This window comes from Salvelinus namaycush, unplaced genomic scaffold (assembly GCF_016432855.1).
Source record: "Salvelinus namaycush isolate Seneca unplaced genomic scaffold, SaNama_1.0 Scaffold1369, whole genome shotgun sequence".
In the NCBI taxonomy this organism is placed as follows: domain Eukaryota; kingdom Metazoa; phylum Chordata; class Actinopteri; order Salmoniformes; family Salmonidae; genus Salvelinus; species Salvelinus namaycush.
The window spans coordinates 1-6,199 of record NW_024058085.1 but is presented as its reverse complement, the minus strand read 5'-3'; positions in this window follow the sequence as shown (position 1 = coordinate 6,199).

The window sequence follows — 6,199 nt, the reverse complement described above, 5'->3', positions numbered from 1 at the left end:
CCATCAGGAAAGGCTGTGATAAGATGTGGTGCTGGAGGGAATACACCACATTAACATACGACTGACCAGTAAGCTACACCACAGCCCAATATTAGACCTATTAATTAATGAAGCAAGGTCTAAGGTCATTCCATAGCAACAGCTTGCTAGACGTTGTTCAATGAGGTACCTGCTAGCAGCATGGGTCCCACCTCTGAAGATCAATCCATAATACACTAGATGGTTCTAATAAGTCAACATTTACAGCACTGAGCAACAAATAAATCTAGTTTACAATACCAATTAAAATGTGGCTGCCAATGTTTTGTTCTGGCTTTGCACATCCATGTTTCCTCTACATCCTGACTCGTCCATCATGGTGCCCATGTTGTGAGGGGGATTAGCAAGGCAGCTGAGCACAACATGGAATGAATCTGTTTGATTTTGAGGGGGGGGGGGTGAAAGTAAAAACAGCATTTCATAGTGTTTTATTCACTGAGACGCAGTGCAAAAGGCAACCGAGCAGAACAGTGTACAGGATTATAGATGAAAACATTCTGCTAGCAGGGACATTTTGGACCATGTCTCATCTTACAAGCTGTAACACTTCACACAGTTATATTAAAGGTAGCTAGTCCAGTATTAGACACCATAACAATACACAAGCTAGGATGAACAGGATATTATGTCACAACGCAGGAATTTAAAACCCTAGAAAAGTTACAATAGCAGAAACTTACTTTAGCCAACCAACAAAAGGAACAATAAAGAAACTGGGACACCACAAACACTGAACAAACCCAGGTTAAACATGCTGCTTATATACCATAAGAATGGAAGAGGAATTGGTGATTAGCAGAGTGAGTTCAGGTGTGGTGAGTTAGCAGGAGAGGGGCGTGTCCAGAGGGTAATTGGGAGTTTGTGGAATTAGCATTATCCTTCAAAACAAGTGCACTACATGTGTCCAGGGCAACATATTCACTATGGGCTCTGGTCAAAAGTAGTGTACTTCATAGGGAATAGAGGGCTAGTCGGGATACATTCACATACAGTATTAGATGAACAGATGTTGAAATCTCCCTTTCTGAAATCCTGCCTGTGAGTTGAGTTCTAACGCTCCCTTTGGCTGAGATTGAGTCCTACGTCTCCCTCCTCTCCTTTTTAAGGACCCATCCAGTCAGACCCCTCCCTCTTGATTTTTGTGAGGAGGTTGGTGGAGATGGCGGTAGCAAAAGTGTCATTTGAAGTTGAAATCAAGTTGAGTACAGTTAGCGAGAAAGATGAGTGGAGAACAGTGAAGTCCAAGAATGGAATAAAACGGGTTCAAATTGTTGTGGAAAATGAGTCTGATTAATCATTGTTTGTTGGACTACGTGATGTCATCACGTAACCATAAAGCATCAATCCTTTAATTATAAAAGCAAAGGGTTTTATTTTGACTTGTATTATGCCCACTGCATGCATTTTTTTTAATAACCAAACAAACACGTATACAAAACACAGGGCTGAAACCCATTCAAAAGAGCGAAGAGTACCTCAAATAAATACACGGGACGAGACTCGTAATCATCTATGCACAATACAAGCGGCACGAAAGCCAAAACAAGGCACAGGTACTCACACGACCAACGGACATTGGAACAATAAATCGAATGAGAACAAAGGGCACAAACATACAATTACTATTCAGGGGAGAATATGTGGATCAGGTGTGGGCAATGACACAGTTCAGTTCCTAGAGGCCGGTGACGTTGGCCTCCGAAACCGGTGCACGGAAAGAGCAACAGTACTGGAGGGATCCGTGACAGAGAGGTTAAGGAAACCCTGTGTAAGCTACAAAACTTATGCAACTGCTAAGGCAGCATTTTCCCAACTTGGTCCTGGTGATCCCAGGTATCATCTCTTCAACCACTTACAATAGATTCTCCTTGCACACAGGAACATGGATGCTTCCTAAATGGCTTATTATCCCCTATGTAGTGCACTACTTTGGACCAGGGCCCACAGTGAACAACATAGAGAATAGCTCAGTGCCACAAAGGTAATATGGACCCTTGTCTAAAGTAGCTCACTACTAAGGGAATAGGAGGTCAGTTGGGACATAGACAGGTACAGTATTAGATGAACAGATGTTGAAATCTCACCTTCTGAAGTCTTCAGTTGTAGCTTCACTTCTTCAGAGATCTTCAAAGGTCTTCACTGGGTCTCTCTCTCTCTCTGTCCTGCATTTGAGTTGAGTTCTACCTCTCCCTCAACTCCTATTTAAGGACCTGTCCAGTCAGACCCCTCCCTCTATTTTTCTCACTCTCTCATCCTTCAACCCTCCACATACTTTCTGTCCAGCCCAAAACCTGCTGGACCTGTCCGATATGTACCTGTTTGACTGGGTTGGGGTCAATTCAAAGTGAACGTTTTCAACTTTTGTAACACATTCATGTGCTGCATATTGGGTCACAATATGGTTATGAAGATACTTAATTCTACCTAATTGAAGCTGATGAAGATGTAGTCTGAAGTGCATTACAATGTCTTGGAAACACAATGATATTTCAGAAGGAGATAAATAATGAGCTGGAAAACCTCTTACATTTACATTTAAGTCATTTAGCAGACGCTCTTATCCAGAGCGACTTACAAATTGGTGCATTCACCTTATGATATCCAGTGGAACAGCCACTTTACAATAGTGCATCTAAATCTTTTAAGGGGGGGGGGGGGGTTAGAAGGATTACTTTATCCTATCCTAGGTATTCCTTAAAGAGGTGGGGTTTCAGGTGTCTCCGGAAGGTGGTGATTGACTCCGCTGTCCTGGCGTCGTGAGGGAGTTTGTTCCACCATTGGGGTGCCAGAGCAGCGAACAGTTTTGACTGGGCTGAGCGGGAACTGTACTTCCTCAGAGGTAGGGAGGCGAGCAGGCCAGAGGTGGATGAACGCAGTGCCCTTGTTTGGGTGTAGGGCCTGATCAGAGCCTGAAGGTACGGAGGTGCCGTTCCCCTCACAGCTCCGTAGGCAAGCACCATGGTCTTGTAGCGGATGCGAGCTTCAACTGGAAGCCAGTGGAGAGAGCGGAGGAGCGGGGTGACGTGAGAGAACTTGGGAAGGTTGAACACCAGACGGGCTGCGGCGTTCTGGATGAGTTGTAGGGGTTTAATGGCACAGGCAGGGAGCCCAGCCAACAGCGAGTTGCAGTAATCCAGACGGGAGATGACAAGTGCCTGGATTAGGACCTGCGCCGCTTCCTGTGTGAGGCAGGGTCGTACTCTGCGGATGTTGTAGAGCATGAACCTACAGGAACGGGCCACCGCCTTGATGTTAGTTGAGAACAACAGGGTGTTGTCCAGGATCACGCCAAGGTTCTTAGCGCTCTGGGAGGAGGACACAATGGAACGGGCAGTCCTTCCCCGGGAGGAAGAGCAGCTCCGTCTTGCCGAGGTTCAGCTTGAGGTGGTGATCCGTCATCCACACTGATATGTCTGCCAGACATGCAGAGATGCGATTCGCCACCTGGTTATCAGAAGGGGGAAAGGAGAAGATTAATTGTGTGTCGTCTGCATAGCAATGATAGGAGAGACCATGTGAGGTTATGACAGAGCCAAGTGACTTGGTGTATAGCGAGAATAGGAGAGGGCCTAGAACAGAGCCCTGGGGGACACCAGTGGTGAGAGCACGTGGTGAGGAGACAGATTCTCGCCACGCCACCTGGTAGGAGCGACCTGTCAGGTAGGACGCAATCCAAGCGTGGGCCGCGCCGGAGATGCCCAACTCGGAGAGGGTGGAGAGGAGGATCTGATGGTTCACAGTATCAAAGGCAGCCGATAGGTCTAGAAGGATGAGAGCAGAGGAGAGAGAGTTAGCTTTAGCAGTGCGGAGCGCCTCCGTGACACAGAGAAGAGCAGTCTCAGTTGAATGACTAGTCTTGAAACCTGACTGATTTGGATCAAGAAGGTCATTCTGAGAGAGATAGCAGGAGAGCTGGCCAAGGACAGCACGTTCAAGAGTTTTGGAGAGAAAAGAAAGAAGGGATACTGGTCTGTAGTTGTTGACATCGGAGGGATCGAGTGTAGGTTTTTCAGAAGGGGTGCAACTCTCGCTCTCTTGAAGACGGAAGGGACGTAGCCAGCGGTCAAGGATGAGTTGATGAGCGAGGTGAGGTAAGGGAGAAGGTCTCCGGAAATGGTCTGGAGAAGAGAGGAGGGGATAGGGTCAAGGCGGGCAGGTTGTTGGGTGGCCGGCCGTCACAAGATTTCATCTGGGGAGAGAGGGGAGAAAGAGGTCAAAGCACAGGGTAGGGCAGTGTGAGCAGAACCAGCGGTGTCGTTTGACTTAGCAAACGAGGATCGGATGTCGTCAACCTTCTTTTCAAAATGGTTGACGAAGTCATCCGCAGAGAGGGAGGAGGGGGGGGGAGGGGGGAGGAGGATTCAGGAGGGAGGAGAAGGTGGCAAAGAGCTTCCTAGGGTTAGAGGCAGATGCTTGGAATTTAGAGTGGTAGAAAGTGGCTTTAGCAGCAGAGACAGAAGAGGAAATGTAGAGAGGAGGGAGTGAAAGGATGCCAGGTCCGCAGGGAGGCGAGTTCTCCTCCATTTCCGCTCGGCTGCCCGGAGCCCTGTTCTGTGAGCTCGCAATGAGTCGTTGAGCCACGGAGCAGGAGGGGAGGACCGAGCCGGCCTGGAGGATAGGGGACATAGAGAGTCAAAGGATGCAGAAAGGGAGGAGAGGAGGGTTGAGGAGGCAGAATCAGGAGATAGGTGGAGAAGGTTTGAGCAGAGGGAAGAGATGATAGGATGGAAGAGGAGAGAGTAGCGGGGGAGAGAGAGCGAAGGTTTGGACGGCGCGATACCATCCGAGTAGGGCAGAGTGGGAAGTGTTGGATGAGAGCGAGAGGGAAAAGGATACAAGGTAGTGGTCGGAGGACTTGGAGGGGAGTTGCAATGAGATTAGTGGAAGAACAGCATCTAGTAAAGATGAGGTCAAGCGTATTGCCTGCCTTGTGAGTAGGGGGGGAAGGTGAGAGGGTGAGGTCAAAAGAGGAGAGGAGTGGAAAGAGGGAGGCAGAGAGGAGTGAGTCAAAGGTAGACGTGGGGAGGTTAAAGTCACCCAGAACTGTGAGAGGTGAGCCATCCTCAGGGAAGGAACTTATCAAGGCGTCAAGCTCATTGATGAACTCTCCAAGGGAACCTGGAGGGCGATAAATGATAAGGATGTTAAGCTTGAAAGGGCTGGTAACTGTGACAGCATGGAATTCAAAGGAGGCGATAGACAGATGGGTCAGGGGAGAAAGAGAGAATGTCCACTTGGGAGAGATGAGGATCCCAGTGCCACCACCCCGCTGACCAGAAGCTCTCGGGGTGTGCGAGAACACGTGGGCAGACGAGGAGAGAGCAGTAGGAGTAGCAGTGTTATCTGTGGTAATCCATGTTTCCGTCAGTGCCAAGAAGTCGAGGGACTGGAGGGAAGCATAGGCTGAGATGAACTCTGCCTTGTTGGCCGCAGATCGGCAGTTCCAGAGGCTGCCGGAGACCTGGAACTCCACGTGGGTCGTGCGCGCTGGGACCACCAGGTTAGGGTGGCAGCGGCACGCGGTGTGAAGCGTTTGTATGGTCTGTGCAGAGAGGAGAGAACAGGGATAGACAGACACATAGTTGACAGGCTACAGAAGAGGCTACACTAATGCAAAGGAGATTGGAATGACAAGTGGACTACACGTCTCGAATGTTCAGAAAGTTAAGCTTACGTAGCAAAAATCTTATTGACTAAAATGATTAAAATGATGCAGTACTGCTGACTGGTGAAGTAGGCTAGCTAGCAGTGGCTGCGTTGTTGACTTTGTTTGAAAGTGTTGCTGGCTAGGTAGCCTCGATAACTGGCTAGGTAACCTCGATAACTGGCTAGATAATTACTCTAAACTACACAATTATCTTAGATACAAGGACAGCAAAGACAACTAAGTAGCTAGCTAGCTAACACTACACTAATCAAATCGTTCCGTTGTACTGTTTCGGTAGAAGTTGGCTAGCTGGCTAGCTAGCAGTGTTGACAACGTTAGGACGGCGAAAATAGCTGGCTAGCTGACTTTGTTTGAAAGTGGAGCTGGCTAGGTAACCTCGATAACTGGCTAGATAATTACTCTAAACTACACAATTATCTTAGATACAAAGACAGCAAAGACAACTATGTAGCTAGCTAAACTACACTAATCAAATCGTTCCGTTGTACTGTT